This window comes from Ambystoma mexicanum, chromosome 5q, assembly GCF_040938575.1.
Source record: "Ambystoma mexicanum isolate Mex_15411 chromosome 5q, UKY_AmexF1_1, whole genome shotgun sequence".
In the NCBI taxonomy this organism is placed as follows: domain Eukaryota; kingdom Metazoa; phylum Chordata; class Amphibia; order Caudata; family Ambystomatidae; genus Ambystoma; species Ambystoma mexicanum.
Genome location: NC_090933.1, coordinates 701,741,412 through 701,766,564, shown reverse-complemented (window position 1 = coordinate 701,766,564; position 25,153 = coordinate 701,741,412).

The following is a 25,153-nucleotide window of genomic DNA, read 5'->3' as shown; positions in this document are numbered from 1 at the left end:
TCATGAGCTGTCTTTATTATGTCTGACCGGAGGGCCGGTGGGATCACTATCTTGCAACCTCTGAGGAGTATGACTTTGTCTTTGATGGCCAGTTCTGTATGAATCCTTGCCAGTCTGTCTAGTTCATCCGATTCGCATCTGGATGTGTAAGTAGTGCTCTCTTGTAGTCCTTCCACTTGTTGTGTTCTGTGAGGTCATTCGCCATGGCCATGGATGGATCAGCTGCTGAGGCTAGTGCGACCATTTCTAGTGAGATAGCTGGAGGCAGGGCATTTGTGGTGACATAGCTTATGTACTCTATGTCACCTTGTCTTGGCACAGGTCTTCCTGTTGGATGTCGAGACAGGTAGTCGGCTGGGTTATGTTCACCCCCCGGACGATGTATGATCTGATAATCGTACTCTTGTAAGCGAATGTCCCATCGCTCGATCCTGTGAGGCATTTTTGTTTGCGGGTTCCCAAACAGTGAGAGTAGGGCTTGATGGTCCGTGATTAGCATGAATGTCTTTCCTATTATGAAGTTGTGAAAATGTTCACACGCCCACACTGCCGGCTCTCCTTTTCAGCTTGAGAGTATGCAGACTTGGGGGGCGCCAGAGCCCTGCTGGCATAGGCTACTACATGTCTCGGGTGGGTGTCAACTCCGTTTGTCTGCGCAAGAATGACACCCAGACCTACCGGGCTGGCGTCAACCACGATTTCAGTGTGCCACTCCGGATCAAAATAGGCTAGTTTTCTGGCATCTGCTAGAGACTGTTTGATGGTGTCGAATGCTTCTTGGCATTCGGCAGTCCAAGCGAAAAGTATGTCCTTTTAGAGGAGCTTTCTGAGTGGTTCGGTAATTGTGGCGTAATGTGGAATATATCTTGTGCAGTACCCTGCCATGCCTAGGAACGATCGTACGTCAGCGATTTGCCACGGCTCCTGCAGATTGAAGATTCCTGCAACTTTGTCCAGGTCTGGGGTCATTCCGTCTGCAGAGAATATATGACCAAAGAATTTTAATTTGGTTTTACTGAACCGGCATTTGTCAATGTTCAGCGTAAGGCCAGCCTCTTGGATAGCTTTGCAAGTGGCTCGGAGAGTGATGTCATGTTCTTCTTTGGACTTTCCATACACGAGAATGTCATCACTGTAGTTCAGTGCTCCTCGGATTGGCCGAATGATCTGTCTGATGGCTTCATGAAAAATCTCTGCGGCTGATGATATGCCAAAATTTAGGTGCTTGTATTGGAATAATCCATCGTGCGTGGCGAAGGTGGTAATGCCTCTCGAGTCTGGGTGGAGCACCATCTGGTGGTACCCTTGGTTCAGGTCCAGTTTTGAGAAGAGGGTGGACTTATTTATTTTGACAATCATGTCCTCGATTCTGGGACCTGGGTGTCGTTCACGCTGAATTGCGGTGTTGGCAACCCGCATGTCCACACAGAGTCGGAGGCGGCCTCTGTCTTTCGGCACAATTACCAATGGAGAGACCCAAGGGGTGGGGCCCGTCGCAGGCTCGATTATTCCATCGTCTAGGAGTTGACGAGTTCAGCTGATACTGCAGCCTGCAGATGGAACCCAACTCTTCGTGGGTGTTGCGGGACAGGTCGGACCGTGGGATCAATTTGGAGTTTTACTGGGGGCCCTCTTAGTTTTCCCAGACCTTTGCAGATGAGGGGAAATTCTTTCATGATGGTGTCTTTTGACATCATCGCTGCATCTGCGGGGCCAGACCGGACATTAGACACGTATTCATTTGCCTCAGGTGTTGGTTCTGTTGAGAGGATTTTGACACCATCTTGTACATGTATGTCTATGAGCCGTAAACTGGATGTAGTTCTGTAACTGAGGAGGCATCTCCCCTTGGTTGGGCTGCGAATGACATGGATGCTGGTAGTGGTGGCGTGGTTGCCGTGGATGAGGCGATGGCCAAATAAGCCAATCGTTTGCAGGGGGGTGACAGCGCCCCATTGATATATCTTTGAATCAGATGGTGTCAGGGCTGGTTTATTGGGGATTTGTTGGAACTCCTTTTCACCCATTATGTTGACAGTGGCTCCCGAGTCGACTAGGAAGCAGAATTGTTTTCCTCCTATGTCCACTGGTATCCTGGGTGCTTCACGTTCTTGTCCTTCGTCCATGATAAGGTTGACATATTCGTCATGCGGATAGTGGCTGTATTGATCTCCTTGATATTCAAGGCTTTGATGGTCCTCTTTGTAGTGCACGAGGGGTTCTGGGGGTCTGTCGTATTCGTCTCTTATGTGGGATAGTTGCTTGTATCCTTCCATACCTTGTGCTTCTTCTGGAGGGTATACATGTTCAACCATTCTGATGTACCTTCTCGGGTTTTGTTGATATGGTCTTGACTTGTAGGCTTGTGTTTGTGGCCTTCTGTTGGGTATTTTGAACGGGTGGGCAACCGGTGGTCTTTGCGTTGGAAATGGTCTGCCCTAACTGCAAACCAACTGAAAATGTCCTTCTCGGCCACAGTTGCCACATCTCTTGGACAGTGCGGGGCAGGTCCCTATGTGAGGATACGCCATACTACAGCAATAGCTTTGACGCTTGGTTCTTGGTGTTGTTGCGTAGTTGGAATTGGGTCCTCTTTCTGTTCTTCTGGCAGTATTGGACTGTATTGCTGCTATCGTTTCACTCTTGCCCTGTTTGGTGGAGGTGGTGCCTGTTATCTGTGTCACTTGTTTTTCAACACTTTCTAGAATTCTTGCCATTTGGCTGACTTCTTCAATGGTGATGGGCTTTTTCAGAAGCTGTTTTTTCAGGGTTTGGGATACACATCCTTCGATTACTCTCAACCGTATGGCCTTGTCGAGTGAGAAAGCATGGAACTGGCAGTTTGCTCCTTTTATTCGCAGGCGAGTGATGTATTCGTCCACCGTTTCGTCTATCCTTTGCGTGCACTGATTAAATACATACCTTTCATAGTCTCTGTTGGGCTCAATTACTAGCCGTCTGATTAGTGCTGCAATCATTGTTGTGAAGTCAGCTTGTTCAGCCTGTGGGATGGTTTTCAATAGGACTTTGATATCATTTCCTGCTAGGTTCAGAAACATGCGGCATAGCCGTGGTGACTTTTCCTTTCCTGCGGCATCAATGAAGGTATTAAAGTCCTCCAACCACTCAGCCCACCTCAAGCCTTTATCCGCTTGCGGCATCATGGAGAAGGGGAGGCATGCGCCATGCCGTGGTTGCTGTGCTCCCTGTGTGAACAGGGGGAGCTGGAGCTTGCTGATCTTGGGGCAAGCTCATGTTAGTGGTGCAGGGCCATGGGGGTGAGCAGGGGCTTGTTGTCGGCTCAAATGTCACCCACCTTAATCAGGAGGCTGTCGAGTGTCCGGTGCGACTGCTGGCGGAATGCCGTGCAGTCGATGACTGGGGCACTTCACGTGGGCCTAGGAGAGGCTGGCTTCACTGATGTGGGTGGGTGGGCCTGGGATCAGCCGTTCTGGTGCCTGCAAGAGGGTCTGGGATCAGGCGTGCTGCTGCTGCCACTGATGGGGGCGGATGGGCCTGGGTTCAGGCGCACTGGCGTTTATATGAGGGCCCGGGATCAGGCGTCCTGCTGCTGCTGCTTTCATACACATGGTCAGCACTTGTTTCTCCCCACGTGGCCACGGGTGTATGCAGGAGGCAGGCGGACCCTGGATCGGGTTGCAATGCGAATGGAGGAGGAGGATGGCGGGCGTGGGATCGCACAAGCCGATCGTAGGAAGCAGGAGGAGGAGGCGGGCCTGGGATCAGGCGTGGACAAACACGGGCTGCAGGTGCCAGTGTTGCGCTTCCGAGTGGGATCGCAGCCGGAAGAATAAAGGCGGAGGAGGAGGAGGAGGAGGTGGTGGTCTGGGAGACAGCTCGTCGCCAGTTGTTAGGCCCGGAGGGGGCCTATGCAATAATGACAGACGTGCCGTGGAGTGTGCACGTCTTCCTTTATTCATAGCACAATGGAAAATGAAACTGAACTTTACTCCCGCTCCCGCTTACGTCACCGTGTCACGTGACTATCTCCACGTGACACAGTCCCGGCCTCTTAAAGAGACAGAGTGGGTGTAACAGTGTAAATTAAGAATTGCCCCTTTTGAAAAATCAAAAAAGTGATTACGCATTTTTTACTTTGAATATTAAATTCTTATCAATGTGTATTTAGTAATTGAAGAATACATCCGTTTGTTTAGAAGATTTGTGTTATAGGCGTTCTACATATCTAGAATTATAATAAAACACACAATGACCAACACCTGTATCAAACGCATACATTCAAAACCTGTCAATAGGGGCTCGATTGACAGAGCATTGCAGCAAAAATGGCGTACAATAGAGACAGGTGAAAAACCAAAACACCAGAAGACCCACGTGCTAGGCGGTGGGAATGAGGGAGAACAGCAAGGGAAGAGAAAAATAGCAAATCAAGTAAGTGGATGGGTTAGGGGGTGTTAAAATGGGGATGAGGCACGATTCGAAAGCTTCGACAATCCCCATGTTAGGTGTACTACTTCCATGTGTCCCAGCAAAGTCCAGCTCGATATAAAAGTTATTAAAAGGAGACCCTATGAAGTCTTTTGTGACCAGCAGCATTGGTATACGATCTTTATTTTTGCTGACAAAATCGTCAGCTCTTGCAGTCAGTTGATTGCCATGGGCTTCAGCGGGCACTTCCAACGCCACAAGATTAACGAGTTTGCAACCAGGAAGGGTTAGCGCAGCCACCTCATGGATGAATAGGGTCGTTCCGGGTTCCAACCAATGGATCACACAATATTGCTAAAGTAGGGGTCCTAGGAGCAACAAATTACAGTCTCAAGTGTATCCTGGCCATAACTTCTGACCACCAGTGTGATTCGTCCTTGGAGCAAGAACACAACATACTCACCATGGGGCCCTGTTTTGTTCACGTGATCAGCAAACGTTTCTTTCTTGTGAGAACTGCCCCATGCATCTTGACCAGTGGCCAGTACTGATGGACGAGAATAAGCTGTTGCATGAATATTGAGGCAAGGTCCAGGCTCATATCTACTTGCTTGGCACATATTTCTTTCTATGTCAATTCACTAACTCCCAGGACCACCTCTTCCTCCCACTTGCTTTTATAATGCACCCAATCAGACATGACAGAGCGGGGACCAATGGGTTTGTAAAGGGTTGCAGCAGAGGGCCTACAGGATTGGCTCATTGTTAGCAATGCCTATTATTTGTATTTTCAGAATAGTTACCAGTTCTTCAGAAAGATCAGTGGCTTCACAAAGTTCAAAGATGAGGAAGAAAATATGTATCCTCTCTAGGGAGAACCCAGAGGCAGCAGAAACAGCGACACCATCAGAGTCTCAATGTCCCACCTACAGAGGCAATCTGCAAGCTTTGGCAATACTTGTATTTACATGAGTCACGCAAATAAGTTATTAATTAATGTAATTGTCAAAGAAGAAAAGAGAAAGAGAGAGGTGAGAGATAAGCAGAGATTTCAAGTTTACCCATGCCGAGGGTGGCTTGGTCACCCGGTCCTGGTTTTATTCTATGCTTTATGGGGGCGTGGCCCGCTGCGTGACACACACCAGAACTGGATGACTAACACATGACTTTAAGGATCCTGAGAGCTCTGGAGAAAGGGAGTGAGAGAGGTGAGATACAGATTAATACAAGGTGAGAGATGAGCCTGAGGAGATGATACGAAAGGAAGGGAAGACAGAATGGCAGAGAGAAAGAAGAGAGAGACTTAGGAGGAGTGAAAGACACAGAATGTGAGTGAGTGAAAGAGAGCGAACAGGTAGAAGAAATATCTCAGAGCTTGAATGGGAGTGATAGGTAGCAAATGAAACAAAGATAATAACCAAAAGAGGGAATGAGAAGGGGAGCACATTCAGAATGCCCGGGGTAAAAGGGTGGGGCAATGTAAGAGGTCAATCCAGTTTGGGAGGAATAAGGTAGAGGGAGAGAGAGAGACAGAGAGCAAGTGTGTGTGAGAGAGAGAAAGGGAGAGAGATAGAACAGCAAGGAGTGAAAGAGAGAGAGAGGAAACAAAATAGCAAAGAGGACAAAGGAGAGAAGTAATAGAAGTTTAGTTAAAGATTAAATATGAGAACATAAAAGGAAGTGTGATGGAGTGTGCTAGATGCCAGACAGGTAATGAATGAGGGAGAGATGGTAGGGAGACAGAACAGGAGACGGAATGGAAAGAAAGAATGCACAGGGAAGGGAGTATAAACAATGTAGGGATTGTGGAGAGAGAACAGTGAAAATCTAGTGAGGAGGAAAGAAGGAGGCAGAACAAAAACGAATCCAAATCTAAAATGACAGATATAGCGTGAAGGATCCTGCTGCTGTGCCACGCTGTACATTTCATCCTCAGTGACCAGCCTGTTGTTCATGTAAATGTGGTACCCATGCTGCCTCCCTCTCTCCTGCAATGAAACTATCTCAAATGAGCTTCAGACCTCCATTCCATGAAGGCTTTGCCTGCCTACACCATTGCAGAAGAAGAACAACCAATTGTGCATCAGTCTTGGACCTGCCTACTAGCAGGGGTCTACAACCTGTGGCTCTCCGGATTCTTTAGACTCCACAATCCCATGATCCTTCACCGTTGACTGTTCTAGGTAGTGCTGATGGGAGTTGTAGTCTAAAACATCTACAGGGCCAAAGGTGGCAGACCCTCCAGTGTTGGTAGTGGTCCAGCCCGAACTGTAAGGCCAAGCATGTCCAATGTGCAAGTGAAGCTACCTCAGACATGGCAGGTCTCAATCCACCATATGGTGAGTGGGGAGTTCCAGTGGCATCAACGCAGTCTAAAAGCTCAAGTTTTCACAGTGGCAAATCAAAGCGAACAACCTTCAACTGTCTTCAGCGAAAGTCGAAGAGGCTCAATAGGGAATAGCATGGCTAGCACATGTAGCCAGTGAAGTGCCAACGGGGTAGTACGTGCCTGGAGGAGCCCTCCACCAAAGGGAGTAGTTTAGCTTTTGCACACCTGCGCGAGGAAACAACCCTCAGAGTGGAGTTGGTGGTGTTGTAAGTGGGAAAAGGGACAGAGCCCCTTTAAGAGGGGAGCCCAGGACTATGGGAGGGAGCGGGAAGCGGGAAGCGGGAGGAAAGGGAGGGGCAAGGGAAGAGGGAAGCCAGTAAGGCTATGGAGGAATAAAGCGATGGTTGGAGTGCACAATGGCTCCTGTGTGGTTATTGGGCATACTTGAAGCAGCCCCACGAGGGGGCCCAACAACTGGCGACGAAGGGAAACGTCCCACGCCGTGAAGAAAATGGACAAGAGAAGTCCCTGGGAACAAGGAGCGAGGGGCCCGTGTGCCCAGCAGCAGTGATGGGCCCGTGTGCCCAGCAGCAGTGGGCCCGTGTGCCCAGCAGCAGTGATGGGCCCGTGTGCCCAGCAGCAGTGGGCCCGTGTGCCCAGCAGCAGTGAGGGGCCCGTGAGCCCTGCAGTGAGCACGTGAGCTCGGAACAACGGTGGGCCAGAGCGCCCGGCAAGAGGAGGTGGGCCTGTGAGCCCTGCAGCGGGCCTGTGCGCCCAGAGTAAATGGGCCGGTGTGCCCTCGTGGTGGGCCCGTGTGCCCGGCAGTGGGAGGTGGGCCTGTGCGCCCTACAGCGGGCCTGCGCGCCCAGTGTCATCGGGCCCGTGTGCCCAACAGCTTTAGCGGGCCTGTGCGCCCTACAATAGTGCAGTGGCCTGTGTGCCTGCCGGAGGGCCCGTGTGCCCAGCAGCATCCGGGGGCCCGTGTGCCTGCAGTGATTGAGGGCCCGTGCGCCCAGCGGTGATTGGGGGCCCGTGTGCCCAGCCGCATTCTGGGGCCCGTGTGCCCGAGGGCCTGTGCGCCTGCAGCGGAGGGGGGCCCGTGCGCCCAGCAACGTAGGAGGGCCGTGAGCCCAGTGGAGGAACCGACGGCAGCAGACCAGGAGGAACGACCTCGCGGGCCCGTGTGCCTGGCATCCACCAAGAGGCCCGTGCGCCTCTGGAGGGAAGGGCCAGCGGCTGCGGAGCCGCCGGACAAGAAGGGAGAAGACCGCGTCTGCAGCACCCGCGTCAGCGCAGCAGGCCCAGCTGATCCACCTCTTCATCCCGCCATCGGCTGCAGGAAGAAAGGAAGACAACGGACCGCGGCGGCCACACCCCACCAAGTAAGGTGTTCTGTCGGGGGTCGGGAAGGGAACGGCCACAAACCAGGGAATCCCCGTGTCTCCCACACAGTGACATCCGAAAAAAAGGGAAAGGGAAACCCCGTGTCTCCCACAAAGGACGTGACATTCAAAAAAAAAAAAGGAAAAGGGAATCCCCGAGATCCCCGTGTCTCCCACAAAGTGACAGTCAAACAGAAAGGGAAACGCTCGCGTGAGCGCCAAAAAATAAAATAAAAATACATATATGTATAATAAGATAGAGAAGGAACAGACTTGGGATACGAGGAAAAGAAAGAGGTCCCAAACGAAGCAAGGAAACGGGCCCAACAGTGTCACAGGACACCCTGCTGGCCCCGGGACGCCAGCCCACGGACCCACTAATGGGCCTCATGAAGGAAAGAAGGGACAGCAGCACACGTGCGCAGACCACGCTACGCAGGCCACACGTGTTGCCAACCACATCACAGCAGCCCCACTACGCGGATCAACTGGATAGGGTGCCACCTCACATCGAACACGGCCAACAACCCCACCAGAGTTGAGGTTGCGTATAAACTTGAGCCACCTGCCACCACACTGCAAGCCAGGAGGCCACCCAGCCCAAGTCACAAGACCCTGCCACCGGTGCAGAAACGTGACAGGGCCACAGAAGGACAATACCAACACAATTTGTGCATCACCACCACAAGGTCAACCACAAGGTGGAGAGCCATCACGCCTCTCACACCCCTGCAGACTACAAAGGACCAAGGGAACCCATTTGGATACTACCAACAGCCCACAAGAGTAAAGCTGCACCTGAACTGCCACTGCTCAACACGAGAATACGAGTAACCACGCCACAGGCCAACCAACTGCCCATGACCATCCAGAAAGCCAGGAGCGAAAGCCAGGAGTGACAACCAAGGACCTACCGCCCCGTGGAGCACCACAACGCGCCCACACCATGACCGACCACACACAAGCAGACGCCGACGCAGAGGCGCAAACACTGGCAAGCCTGGGCCTCACATCACATGCTGCCGCCATGAGAAGACCCGACCCATTCGCCTTGCACCCGCGCCACGACCAAGGAACAAGGTGGGAAGAATGGATCGAAGAGTTTGAAGACTTCCTAGGAGCAATAGGGAACAAAGACCCACCAAACAAACTCAGTATATTTAGGAACTTGGTAGGAAAAGAGGTAAAGGACATCATCAAGACAATCCCAGCTACAGACAAAACAACATACCAACGTCTCCTCGAGGCAGTCAACGACAAGCTGATAGTAGGATCCAACAAAGACTACGAACGCCTTGAATTCAACCAACACAGGCAGCGTCCGCACGAATCCATTGGAGAATTCGTCTTACGTCTCCAGCAGAAAATAATAAACTGCGACTTCGCCAACTTCAACGATGAAGATGCTATAAGACTGCGGATCATAGAAGGGTGCACCTCGTCAACGCTCAGAAAACACCTTCTCAAAAAGCCCCTGTCCCTGGCGAAAACACTCAATCTGGCGAAGACATACGAGAGAATTGAAGCACAGGCAGCCGCCATTGAAAGAAACGTTGAAAGCGACATCATCGCAGCCCTCACAGAAGGGCAACCACAACAGTCTAAGCCCACTCGACCCTGGAGAAAGAGGAAACCTGGAAGACACCGGCAACAAAGCTCGAACAAAGAGCAGTTCCTCGAGCGAGGGTGGAAACTCACACACAGAGAACCATACCCAGCCGTTGGACGAACATGCTGGCGCTGTGGCCAGGAAGGTCACCTTCAGGGAATGTGCAGAACAGGACCACCCACAAGCTCTGCAAACCAACCCACACCATCAGCCCAGACAAGATACCCTAGTCCACCGATGGCACGGTTAGAGATCAGAAAAGACATCAAGGCCACGAACACCAGCCCACCGAGACGTCACAGACATGCACACCCCCTCTACACGGAGATAGCCCACCAAAAGGGAGACGGACCGGCACTTGGCACACGAACGCCACCCGTTCTGCGAGAGAACTATGAATCTCGCAACCACCCAGTACCCTTCGAGATATCGTACGGGGGGGGAATGCGGAAGCCACAGGAAACGTTGGTGCAAGGCAACTGTACCAGACAGGGGCGGAAGAACAACCCCTAGACAAACCCCAGGACCATGCCGGCCAATGGAGGACCGCACAGACAATACAGCCAAAAGGTCAGTCACGACGCGACCCAACCCAAGGAGGCCGCAGAGTGTCTGACGCCATCCGCATGATACCGAGTCCTGCCATAGGGCACAGCCGTCTTAGCCACCGGACAGCACTACAGCATGCACTCATCAGCATTCACTATAGGTCATTCGGAGTAACCCACAAGAAGGACCACGTGCCCGAGCAAAATGCGGGAGAAGAAAACAAAGCCAGAGGACAGACGAACCGCACAGACCCCATCCTAGCGACAAGGGACAGAGAGCAGGTGACAACTATGACAGAGAACTATGGCAAAATGACGCCAAAGGACTCCCTCCTCCACGAGCTATACTTTGAAGAGCAGGAACCAATGAAAGGAGAAGCAATTGAGAGGAAGGAAAAGGAGAGAGCAAAGACCTATGAAGCACCGCAATGAGAGAGCGTGGAAGAGACCCACGAGCAACCAGGCAGGCCCCACCGAGCCACAAAGAGACCCCAACGTCTTATCGAGCAAATGTGACCCTGGAAGTCTCATGTTAAGCAAGGGGGAGGTGTTGTAAGTGGGAAAAGGGACAGAGCCCCTTTAAGAGGGGAGCCCAGGACTATGGGAGGGAGCGGGAAGCGGGAGGAAAGGGAGGGGCAAGGGAAGAGGGAAGCCAGTAAGGCTATGGAGGAATAAAGCGAAGGTTGGAGTGCACAATGGCTCCTGTGTGGTTATTGGGCATACTTGAAGCAGCCACACGAGGGGGCCCAACAGGTGGTGCCACCCTTCTATGGTGTGAGACGTCCAGAAAGCTAAACAGCAAATTTTAGTCATGACGCTGTTGAGCTCCCAGCATGGAGTCAAAAGGAAATGACACCCCATCCCCCACCCAGAGAGACTGACCTCAAAGTGGTAGACAGCTACACACTGTCCGCTAGACCCCAGCAGGGAACTCTGAGAAGGTGTAAAGGAACACTCAGGGGGAGGGGGCTACTCAGGCGGGGCAAGCAAACTAACCTGCTAATAGGTTCTGTTATTATGCAACTAACCCCTTTCTGGATTCTATCTGTGAGCAACAGGCGCTCACAGGTGTTTAGAGCAGCGAATAGTTACAAATATATTCTTACAACAAATGCGACCAGTTTTTAAGGTAAAATAAAATGTTGTTTATGACATTAGGGATCAAACCCTACTTTTGCCAAAACGAAATTACTCTCTAACTTTCAAAATGTCTGTGACCTCTTTGTAAAGAACCAAATAAGTATTTTAGTTTTCATATTATTTTTTTGCCCCCGCCTTTACAGGGAATGTGCTATAGGGTATGAGACTATTCCATCCAAAAGCCTTATGTTCAGTTGGAGACAAGTACTGTTTTCCATGCCTCAGGAGCACCTTTGCATAAATGTGGATTCCCTAGGGTGCATGTACAACATTCACAGAGCGTTTTCCTATGGGACTGCACCATTATAAAACACGTCTGTGAATCAGGCCCTATTACTAGGTCTTAGATCAGAAGGGGGGGCAGAATAGACATCTGAAGAAACAGCACAGACACCGCCATCTCTTTGGAAAGATATGGCCACGTTTGCCATAAGTAGAAATGGGCAATTTGCGTCATCCAGTCCTGTAGTTTCACATATCTGTATAGAGTTATGGTTGTTTGTTTCACGTAGGTTTTCCTGCAAATTGTGGGGGGGGCCTGGGAGTGGGTTGAGAAATATGCTAAGGGTGCTTGATACGTTTTGCTCAAGTGATGCACTCGTTACAAGGAACTTCAATATCTTTGATACTTCCACGGGCTCATGCACATTTTGCTCTGCGAAGCTTCACCAAACAGCATCATGGTCAGTTTTGCTAATTTGTACACACATGAATAGCCTCCTGCTGCTTTAAAACCCAATGTTCTTTGTAAATCGAAATCCTCTCCGCCCCACGGCCTAATCCCCCTGCCCAGGCCCCAGGGGGAGAGGGTTCCCCAAGTAAACGTCTTCCATTTCCAGCCCTGCAACCCTCATTCCATTATATTGAATTCCTTTCACGTTCTCATTCTGCATTTCTCTGCTAATGGTTCAAGGACAGGGCACATTGTCCAATCCAAACCAAAAACAAAGAAAAGAGGGACTGACAAAGACAATAGTTTAGGTTTGGCAAAAGGAACTTCTCTGGGTGCTTGCGCCCCCTCCCAGATCCTAGGGACATAGACCTGGGAGGGGGTAGAGGGGGTCGCTGAAGAGAAATTCACTTAATTGGGAGAGAAATGCCGTGAACCATCCACTGCCCAGGCTTGACCCACCTCTCCATTGCACCTATCCCCAGCCTGGGAGGGTGCGGGGGGGGGGCTTTCAATGTGCGCTGTCTGTTGCATGCCACACCCCATATATGTCAAGCAGTATCCTTCTCTCCCTGTAGCACAAAAGCGCCAACCAGGAGCAAAAACGAATAGCAGCACTACATGTAAACAACCACCAAAGAAACCAAACGATGTAGCCTCACTAGCTGGCACTGCCTATGTGCCCAAATTACATTTCACATTAGAGCACTGCCTACGAGTTCAAAACTATGAAGACTCACTAGAGAGTCGAAAATTAAGGTGACATTTGTTAAAACCATGTCGTGTAAGGACACCTGCACACCGAGGCCGTTTTCTAGCCCTGGACACTTTCTCTGACAGTATTTCTGTTTCACTAGGTAGTGCTAGTGCACCACTCATGAGCCAAAACTAAAACTGCAGGTGCCTTTGTCTGTGAAAACAAGGAATTTAATATCAGATTTGTATTGGTTTCTCTTGGGTGTAAACTTTGGTGCAAACAGGGTGCTGAGGAACAGGCAAAATGTTTGTACATTCAACACAATACTGTACCCGGTTTCTGTATTCTGTGGACAAAATACATAATCGTCCTTATCAACTACTATTTGATTAAATGTATGAGAAAATGCCAAAAGGGGCGAGGGCCACACACGGACACTCATGCAACCAGGTGACTGTTCAAAAGAAGAGAGAATTGCATGAGACTATCACAACGTCAAACCCGGAGGAGGGGTCCAAAAACGTAGGGCCAAAAACCAGTATGGGAAGTGGTTATCTAATTATAAACATCAGCTTCTTTTGGCAGGGGCAAGAAATATGCTCTGCATACTAAGGAATACAAAGGATTTTTGGGACGTTATGAAATCTGACGACAGACAAACCCAATCACGCGGAATGCTGGTTAGCGCCTTCTAAATCAATGTACTCAGCAGAGAATGAGGAATCCTCGGGAAGGTAGGGAAGATGTGGCCTGGGCATTGTCATGGGAGCAGCAAGAAATATCGCATTTAATCAGGAACAGCAGGAACTCGAGGGCCCCTGGCCCTGACGGCCGGGCTGAAGTGATATTGAAGGACCAACCTTGGGCCTGGGCGCAGTTTCTGGCCTGTACATTCAGTAAGGTAATTGAGGCAAGAGAGTTCCCGGCCTCATGGTTATCGTCAATTGCAGTCCCAATCTGCAAAAAAGGCTTACGTATGTTGCCGGGTAATTATAGACCTATATCATTGTTGGATATACCGTGCAAGATATTTGTGTGCCTAGTACAACGGGAGCTCAGCAGTTGGGCTAGGATGAGTACGAGATTGGATGTGTTCCAAACTGGCTTTGGTAGGGTTGTGGGAACTGAGGTTAATGGATTTATTTTTGGTATCCTTAAAAATGAGTCCTGGACGAAATCAAAACCCCTCTATATTGCTTTTATTGACCTGTCTATGGCATTTGACGGTTCTATGTCATTTCATCGATGGGTGTAATTTCCATGTTTTTTTCCGAGCATTTTTTACTGAAAAAACTCATTGAAATAGATTTGATTTTTCCCCCATCCCCGATTTTGTTTACCTATTCCCGACCCTCCCCAGCCCGTATATTTAATTTTCCAACCCTCTGCTCCCCTATATATTTCAATGAGTTTTTTCGGTAAAATGTACTTAGAAAAAACCCATCAAAATGACACCCGTCGATGAAAGAACGCTATACCGCATTTGACAGTGTACTGAGAAACACACTGTGGGCTAAACTGAATATGTGGGATTTCCCTGTGGTTTTATGAAATATTCTCATAGGTCTGCATGTAAGACTGGATAAGAGCAGGCATTTATCTGCACCGGTTACAGCTGAAAGGGGGTTAAAACAAGGATGCGTCATTGGCTCCTTTGCTTTTCAAGCATTTTATCTCGGATATAGGAGAGACTTTTGCCCTACAGGCTGTTTTTCCACAAAGGTTGATAACACACAGGTGAACTATCTGCTTTACGGTGACGACATGACACTGAGGGATTTTACGCCCATAGGGCTGCAACGCCAGCTAGCCAATATAAAAAAATATACTAAGTTAAATCATTTGCATACAAATTCAGCTAAAGCAAAAATATTGAGATTTGGTCCAACAAGAGCCTGCTAAATAGGACTTTTCGATAGGTTTTGCCCAATAATGTATTAGAATGTGTAGATAATTTTATGTCCCTGGTTCTTTTTAAGAACAGTAATGTGGTGGAATTGTTTGTACACAAGAGGCTGCAGTTATTGGCTGCTCAGGCGGCGTACATCCATAAGAAACACGGATTCTTTCCTCGTGCTCCAGTTAGGGAGTCCGACTGTAAGAAAGTGTCCCTGGTAAAGAAATGCGGGGCAGAAACTCTGTTGTTCGATTTAATGGGCCAGTGGTTTAAGTTAGAGGCTTTTTTGGAGGAAGATCCTAAAACTACCACACAGCGTTCGGGTCACGGCCTTGAGATATGAGCTTGGGCTGCTTTTCCTTGAGACTCTAGCAGTATGGAAGAACCTAAACCTCTTAACAAAAACAATAAATGCAGAAGAGGGTTCGATTTGGTGGCTGTCGAAACACGAAATGCATACTAGATCATACGAGCCACTCAATAAATGGCGGGGTCAGTGTTTACAAGTGTTGAGTAGTAACGATGTGAGTGTGGAATTACTAACTACTTTTCCCTTGAAGGTAAAGCATACATGATGGGAAAGGGATTGGATCCCTATGATCGAAGCAGTGCGGAGTTCACATTTGTTTATGGCCTAGTTGTTGGATGTAAGACCATATGGTGGGCTCCCCATTATCTACAGAGGTTCCCCAACGATTGTTGGCATAGGCAATGTATACAAGATGCGCTTCAAAGTTTGTCGACTAATGAAATAATTGGAGCAAGGGGAGGGGTGGAGCGTGCCAACCGTCTAGGTAGGTTTTGTCACACAGAGGGTTTAGTGGAAATTATGGGTCTCATTACGAGTTTGGAGGTAGCCATGCCGTTTATACTGGCATGGATACCCCAAACTCGGATCTGGCTCCGGGTCCCGCGAAAGGGGAATTACCGGGCCATTCCGACCTCAGTGGGCCCGGTAATTCCCCTTGCGCGGGACCCGGAGCCAGTACATCCCCATTTCCATTTGAACCCCCATAGGGCTCAAGGGGAGTGCGGAGGATGGTAGCAGCGGTACCGTTCATAACAGTACCGTTACTACCATCCAGTCCTGCTTCCGGCTGACGCTCTGCATGCCTGGTCTGGTCAGGCATGCAGAGGGCACCCTAAAGCAGAACTCGTAATGTGGCGGCATGGTAACAACGGCGCCGGTAGCACTACCGCAACCGCCACAATCGTAATGAGGCCTTATGTTCCACTTGATGTTGGAATGCCCGAATGTAATCGCTTATCTTGACGTGAATCCCATTTTGCCCATTTGATCAAGCATTAGTACCTATGGACGGTGCTACTGTCTGACAGCTCATTTTTATAGAAAAGTCGAACAAAAGCCGACTGGCCGCATTACACTTTCTAAGAGACATCTTTCCCTCCCTCGGTCGTTGAAAGGAAGAAGGCTCAAAAGTGAAAAATGAAATGTATAGGTTTATATATGTGAAATGAAATGAAATTTTAAGCGAACGTCGAAGTATGTTTTTTTTGTTGTGTTTTAAAGTGAAATTAACATTTTATGTAATTGTGGAGTTTTAAGGAAATGTGGAAATACAGTCTATGTTGTTGCGCTTCTCTTTTAAGATGTGTTATTCTTGTGTGTTGTATAGTGAAAAGTTCTCAATGAACTGTAACACTAAATAAATAAGTAACATCCCTCTTGAACCCTGAGCACGGCAAACCCAACTAAACTATCATGGGTTCTGTTACCTGCTTTACCTCGTCACATCAAAAGCCAGGCAATAGTATTTGAAAAAAAAAAATCTTGACAAGGCAAGCTTTAACCCTTGCAGGTATCCGTCCATCAGGCTTCTCCTCAACGCACGTGAGTTCGACCTGGAAAATGACTGCCATTTCCTTACCAAGCTAACCACCCTGGGTGAGGGTAGGTACCCACTTTCCTGGCAGCGGCAGCAATGATTAGAAGCTGCAGTGAGTAGAACCCACCCACCCACAACTGCACTGTGCTATTTTCAGCAGAGTTTGCAGATGTATAGTCATCGCGAGGATGTGTGGTATTGATAGAATTTTTCCAAAGGCAACATGAACGTTCAAAAGGTGATCATTTAATGAACATATGTAAGTGTGCAACATGTTGATGGCGTGAACCTCGTTTCAGTGACGAATTTTAATTTTGCAATATTTTCAAAAAATATATTTTATCAAATTGTTAAGGGTATATAAATAAGCATGCGTGTCTTTCTAAATAACTGACAATATAAAAAGAAATACATGTTTTCAGGGCAGTTGAGTTTAGCTTGTTTCTTGCATAGAGAAATCCTTACAGATGTTTTCATTATCATTTGCATCGTCGTTGTGCTTTTACCTGCATAGTTGGGCCTCAGTCACATGGGTTTCCAAAGGAGCAATTGAGCTGCCTTACTCCTGACCCCCAGGACCTGGCAGCGAAGAACACCCGGGACTGCTACTTCATCACTGGCATGCTAATGTACAAAGGACGTGCTCATGGGCTTCGGAGACACCTCCGGGCATCGCCAGATCTGCTCCAGCTTGGAGTGTCGGGGATCGGGTACAAGGCAGCGTGTGCACACCTGAGGTGCTCACGGACTGTCCTTTTATAGTCCAGTGTAAATCTTTAAAGCGGGTTGTACGCCTGCAAATGCACCTCCCCATCTGTATGGGAGGCGCCAGTCACTTAAAATCATACCTTGAAGACACCACGATAGAGTGCGCTTGGTGCACGTCATTTCCGCAATAAGGGTGCGTGTAAACCGCCACGCCCGCACCTGTTCATGTACCACTCTCCCTTATCTTTCCACAGTGGCTCGAGGTGGAATGTGTTTTTGTGACTCAAAAAGTACAGACACCAGCTCACTGCAAAGGGAGCAAGAACTTTCTGTGTGGGAAGTTCATAACTAATTGGGCTGACATCACCCGTATTTCCTTCACATGGGCACCTGTCCTCTGTTGTTCTCAGTTGACTTTTACTGCATTCATTGCATTTGGCATCATATCCTTTGGCAGTATAAAACGTGAATTTATGGAGTAAGGTCTACTACTTCAAATAACAAACGTTTTAGTGACATCTAGCGGATACAACAAGAACTGACATTCTAAGCAAGAACTCATCAAGAACCCGTAAGCAACTAAGCCAAACAAATTCATCTTTTCATGAGGAGAAACTGAAACATGGTGAACATAACACGAGTAAGATAAGAAATTATTACATTAGGAAATTGCCGTTTAAAAAAAGGCCCTAGATTGGCTGTAGATGACGTGCTCGCTCTCTATCAAAGGAATAGTCACAATGGATAATGCCCACAGAATGTGTGAACACTTGGACGACACTTCCGCATAATTTCAAGCGTTTCATTCTAAAACGGAAACATCAGTTCAATGAAGGTAACTTGGAAATGAATTTCAAGCTTGTAAACTTTTCTTTTTTCAACAAGTTTCAAGAATGTTTTAAATGCCGAGAGTTCATAGAGTTCTGAAATAAAGTGGCAGTTGTTCTCTACACAGGGACAAACTGCTCAGTGGCGTCGCCAGGAAACACACTTAGAGGGTGGGCATATAAGGGGTTACAAGTAAAAGTAGAGGGCAAGGGGAATGCGTTTTCCAAATTGAAGCGGGCGAATTAGCTCACAATGATCCTGCGAAGGAGAAATTGTGCATTTCTATAGCACAAAGTTCAGGGAAAGCTGGATTAAAAGAAGGCATATGTGAGCAATTCTTTAGGAAAAACATTCGATATTCTAATGACACCAGTTTTAATATCGTAGCAGGAGATCATGCAGAGCAAAGCGTGGCGATCGGAAGGGCCAGAATATAAAAGCATTAGCTGCAAGGTGTTACCACCAAAATGCCAGGTTACTTCAAAGAATATCTTGGTGTTGCTCAAATAGTTCAGGGTTTTGTCAATTTAGCGGGAACAGTGTTGCATAGTTTCGGGGAGTTGTGAATAAAAGTGCTAGCCAACCTGCAGTAATGTTTAAATATGGCATGGTTGGTTCTCTTAATATGCCACGGGTCAGAGCTATTTGCAATGCCAGTTAAGCATAACCTTGCCAGTTTCAAACACCTCCACTTAATCACAGTCAACCTAATGCTAGTTCCAACAGTGCCATGCCAGCCTTCCGGAAGCTTGACCCTGTATGACATGTTCAGTTGCAAGGGCAGGTTCACATCCACCAATAATGCCATCATATCCCTGGTCCCTCACCATATTTAAGAGCCTACAAGTAATAACTCAAATGACCAACCACAACACAAGCTCCATACCTGGCATCATACCCTCCGCTCCCTCCACCCAGAGGCCAGAGCACAAGCCCCATACCTGAGATCCTGCACACCCACCACCCAGAGCACAGTCCCCAGACCTGCCCCAATGTCTCCGCTCCATGCAGAGCACAATCCCCAGACCTGGCACCCTGCTCCTCCACCTCCTGCCTCTCCCCACCACCCAGAGCACAAGCCTCATACCTGACATCCTGCCGCACACCACCCAGAGCACATTCTGCAGACCTTCCATCCTGCCCTCCTCATCATCCAGAGCACAATCCCCAGACCTGCCATCCTGCCCTCCCCACCATCCAGAACACAATCCCCAGACCTGGCATCCTGAGAGCCCATCACCCAGACCACAAGCCCCATACCTGGCATCCTGCAAACCCACCACCCAGTGCACAAGCCCCCTACCTGGCATGCTTCCCCCCCACCACCCAGAGCACAAGCCATATGCCGGACATGCTGCACACCCACCACCCAGAGCATGAGTCCCACCACCCCCACCACCCAGAACACAAGCCTCATATGAGAAAACCTGTCCCACCACCCTACAGAATCAAGCCCCATACCTGGCATCCCATCCACCCAACACCCAGAGCACAAGCCCCAGACCTGCCCTCCGCACCACCTAGAGCTCCATCCCCAGACCTGGTATCATGCACACGAACCATCCAGATCACAAGCCCCAACCTGCCATCCTACCCTCCCCACCACCCGGAGCTCCATCCCCAGACCTGGCATCATGCACACCCACCACAGAGAGCACAATTCCCAGACCTGGCACCATGCACACCCACCACCCAGATCACAAGCCCAGACCTGCTAACATGCCCCCTCAACACCCAGAACACAAGCCTCATATCAGAAATCGGAACGCCCCACCATCCAGAGCCAAGCTCCATACCTGGCATCCATCCCATCCACCCAACACCCAGAGCACAAGCCCCAGACCTGCCATCCTTCCCTCCCCACCACCCACAGCTCAATTCCCAGATCTGGCATCATGCACACCCACCACCGAGAGCACAATTCCCAGACCTGGCACCATGCACACCCACCACCCAGATCAGAAGCCCCCTACCTGATAACCTGCCCCCCTACCATCCAGAACACAAGCCTCATATCAGAAATCATGTCACCCCACCCTCCAGAGACAAGCCCCATACCTGGCATCCATCCCATCCACCGAACACCCAGAGCACAATTCCCATACCTGGCATTCTGCAAACCCAGCACTCAGCACAATACCCAGACATGGCAACTTGCCCTCCACCACCGAGAACATAAGCCTCATATCAGGAATCCTGTCCCCCCACCCTCCAGAGCCAAGCCCCATACCTGATATCCATCCCATCCACCAAACACCCAGAGGACAATCCCCAGAACTGTCATCCTGCCCTCCCCACCACCCACAGCTCAATTCCCAGACCTGGCATCATGCACACCCACCACCGAGAGCACAATTCCCAGACCTGGCACCATGCACTCCCACCAGACAGATCAGAAGCCCCATACCTGCTTACACACCCTCCCACCACCCAGAACACAAGCCTCATATCAGAAATTAGGTCCCCCACCCTCCAGAGCCAAGCCCCATACCTGGCATCCATCTCATCCACCTAACACCCAGAGCACAAGCCCAAGACCTTCCATCCTGCCCTCCCCACCCCCCGGAGCACAATCCCCAGACCCGGCATTGTTGGGACAAACTCCCAGGTATGCCAGAGGGCCACTAGGAGTTCACGGACTCTCGGAAGGCCCAACACCTTCCACAGGACAAACAGAGGACTTAGTCCACGGCAAGTTCAACCTGCAGTTTATTACAGGAAAAAGCAACAGGGATCGGCACAGGGACAGAAGAAATCTATGGACATCTCAACTTCTCCTGGCTTGCAGGCCAGTTTTGTACCCTAATGATGTCAGAGTGACGTTACAGCCTGGGCTCTCCTCCAGAAAACCTATTGGACCACTGGATTGGCCGTCAGGAGCCTAATAACCTATATAGTTGCCTATATGTGTTATTCTACTGGCTCTCCAATGTCAGGTGGCTGGCCTGGTCCATCCACAAGTCACTATCTATAACAATGTTGCAGTGTGAGGGTCTTGCCATTGGTTCTTGCCCATTGCTATGTTCCCCATGGATACTAAACTGTGATTGGCTAGAGCTGACGTCCCCAGGCCTGGGATCTGCAAAAGGTTCTCAGCTCTTGGTCTACCTTTTCAAGGTAATAAGACTGACTAGGTGTCTGCATTGTAACTCGTTTGCACCACCTTAGGCTATGAGAGTGCTCGTTCCCTCAGTGCAACACTTGTCTCACATTGTAACATCTTTGTTGCAGTCCTCTGTCTGGTAACGTGAGAAATCGGCTCTTTCCCAGCGCTGGTCGCTGTCTATTGTCCGCGTCGGCCAGGTAACGCGTTCGGAGACCATGATTTGGAGCTGTGCAGCTCTGATTTATGAGGAATTATTTGTTTTTATTGCAGCTGGTGCTACTGCCATTCAGGGAACGGAATGTCATCTGTTTCTTGTGGCCTTGGCATTGGGCCTTGTCCCACACGTTTTGATCGCGGCCTAGCCTGAATTCAGCTCAGCTCAGACCTTGCTGAGAGGCCTGTGGCCTGCTGTAGTTTTCCTAAACCATAATGTGGTATCTACAACTACGAAATAGGTCACACTGCGCGATCTTGGGTCTGACCTTGTCCCGTTCTGCAACAATCTCGTCTTTTGTTCCCCCTATGTTTACGTCCATCAGGATCTGCATTCTGATTGCCTCGTCTGCTGTCTTCTTGCAACTTGCCATGCAGATTTTAATCCCACACATTGATGCTGCTCCCAGCACCAGTGCCCCTGCTATCACCTTCAGTCCGTCTGACAGCCAGGATGGCATCCATGACCATATGCATGCTAGCCAGCTCTTGTCCTTCCCTGTTCTGGGTGCTTTATCTTCCATTTTGTTATGTATCTGTGCCAGTTGTTCAACTGCATCTGATACAGTTCAGTTATCCTCATCATTGGCAGGAGGAAATGTACAACAGGAACTCCCTATCTTTGCACAAACTCCTCCTTCCATAGCCATGAGGCGATCCAGAACATGTATATTCTGGAGCACCACCATCCTCCTTCATGGCGTTGAACCCATTCACTGTAGCATTAATTGTTACTATTAGCTCCCATTGAGTGATCTATAACCACTTGGCGTTCGTGTATGTCTTTATCCCTTGTATTATTGATGCAAAGAACATCTGTGTCCTGCTAAACAGTCTGTGCTCTGCTGGAATTTCATCCAGTTTCATTTCTGATGGCTCCGAGAAGTAATTCCCCCCCCTCACTTCACTCTGCCTTCGATCCACAAGCCCAGTAGTGGTCCATCAGCACTGCCGTTCCCGCTCTCATTGCTGCAAGTTGTTCAAACATTTTGCACCCAATGTTCTCACCCACTTCAACCTCACCGTTGTTCTGATAGCACAGGGCTGGTGTCTTTAGAGGGATTATTGGCATTGGCCCAGCTTCATTTTCTGCCCATGTCAGCAATTTCACGCTCACATCCCATTCCTTCTTGCACTTGTCATTTGCTTCCTGCACCTTGTTCATTGACGATTGAGCTAGTGTCAGTGCCTTGCTTCGTACCACTCCATCTTGCCATCCATCGTTAGTGTACACTCATCCATATACTAGTATCTGCAGCCTTTCCCAGCAGCGAGGCTCTCCTCCTACCTCCTTCACTCTTGTCCAGTGATATGGCAGTTCCATCATTGTGATGGTCTTTGTCTCTCGCTTCTCAGGTGCACCAGTTATGAATTGTATGGCTTCATCTAGCTGCCAGTAATTGTTCATCATGGCTAATGTCTTTATGCAGTTATCTTCATATGGGAATGTTCTTTTGGACATCCATCTCAACGTTGCTGTCTTCCTTTGGAATCTTCCTCACGTTTGCACCATTGCGAGATACATCAGCCACTGTGCCTTTGCTGCTGGGATTTCAGTTGCTATGAACGTGCTGGAAGCACTCATGGCATAGGGGATTAAAGAGCAGACATAACAGCTCACCCCGGTGGTTTCCTTAGCTACTTTAGTCATATGTTTGTACCTCATGTTGTTAGACACTCGAGTAGTGTCGGTGAGATACATGTCTACTCCCTTCATGTCTGTGTCAACACTGCGCTTACCTCTCCTTACCTTATCAGCAGTGTTCTCTCGTCCACCTGACATGGTCATCCCACCTGCTGAGGTCGGGGGAATGTTAGTAGAGGGTACAGCAGTAGCAGTAACAGCAAAATATAATTTCCAGAATATGAATCCCATCAAGCCACTAGGAATCAATAGACATGACATCAAGATAATGTTCTTTATTGTTTCTTTCATTTCCACATACGCTACTGGATCCTTGCAGCTCGGTGATACAGTTGCCTGCCTGAAATGTGCAGAAAAAGGCATTATTGTGTTATTGTTGTCATTACACTTAAGCCCCGCAGACCAAATAATCACTTATTGTGTAGGAAAATACCTCCTCCCAGATCCTTCTTACTGAGGGGTCTCTCAATATGGCCAGCACTGGGGGCTCACTGTGCTCAAACTGTGGGTATGTTTGTGCCAAATACTCTACAAAGACAAGGTAATATACTCCAGGGGATCGCGCTCTGAATCTGTTGGGTCTCCTCACATACTGTACAAACTGTTTGGAGAAAGCTTCTGGGTGGTAGGTAACACGGGTAAAACAACAGTACAATCCCCCACGACATTCATGTAGTCCCTGCTGGTAGAGAAAGAGAAAATAAATAACGAACAGTGTATCCTTAATCGATTTGTACAAGTATTCCAGTCGCTACTTCGGCTGCTTGGGATCATGTGACCATGGGATGTCCAGGTCTCCCTAACTGAATGAGATCTGCATGCACTTTTCGCTCATCTGGGTGCTGAACGTAGGCCCTGTCGGTCACGGGAACTTTGTTGCCAGGTGAGGCCACTGCTTTGTAGGGCTTGATGTCCTGTTGGTGATTCCACACAGTTTTCCCTACTATCTTAACAGCATGGTCTGCCACTTCCTCGACCACATGGGGTCCAGTAAATCTAGGCGCATTCCAGCACCTTATAAAATTGTGCAATAGAACAATATCACCCACTTTCACAGAATGTTTCAGTTCACAGTCTTGTGGTGCGTTGTTGCAGTTGGCCTCTTTGCCATCTTCTGCCCCCCCTAGATTTGCTCTATCTGGCGAGAGATAAAAGATGCGCTAGCAACCAGAGAAGTAATGCAGTCATACATTTCCTGCCCTAACACATCTGCACTATTCTCACAGTCTTTCAGTGCCCTTGTGGGAGGAGCCAAGGGGAGATGCATGCGCCGTCCTGTCACCATCTCATGGGGCGTTAAATGGTGGTTGGACCCAGGCTTATTGCACAATTCAAACAATGCAAGGGGTAATAAAGGAGTGCAACCAATTTTTCCTGGTGCTTTGCTGCATCTTGGCTACACATTCCTTTAGATGTCCATTCAGGCGTTCGCACACTCTGTTTGCTTGTGGGTGGTATGCCCAGGCAAATTTATGCTGGATGCATAGCAGGGCTGTGATGTGCTATAACAGTTCATTGGCAAAGTGAGGGTCATTGTCAGACCACAAGACCTCACACATGCCTCATCTCGGGAAAACCTCTCTGACCAGAAACTTGGCAGCTCTAAGGGTTTCCGCGTGTGAACAGGGGCCGGCCTCAATCCACCTAGAGAATGGACAGACAACCACTATCATGTAGTTGTACCCATGGCAGACTTGGATCATAACCACATAGTCCACACGGAGATGCAAAAATGGGCCTACAGGTTTTGGTATGGCTCCTCTCACAACTCTTAAAGTATGTCCTGCTGTAAACTGCTGTAAAATGCTGGCATGTCAAGCAGTTACTTACAAAATCAGTGAAATGTTCAATCAAATTTGGACACAACCATGTTTCTCCAATGCATGTAGCGAGGACCTCCTTCCCTGTGTGTGTTGGATAGTGTAATTGTGCTAATGCTGTCTTCAATAAGACTAGTGGCATGACCACTTTCCCTGTGTTGTTCTTCCACCAAAAGGCATCTGTCAGAGACATTGAGCACCCTCTCTTCACCCATAACTCTTTCTCCTCTTTAGGCGCAGCTCCCTGCAGCTGCATAATCTGTGTCTCTGGTAAGACATTGCAACCCTCCTTCATTACCATGTT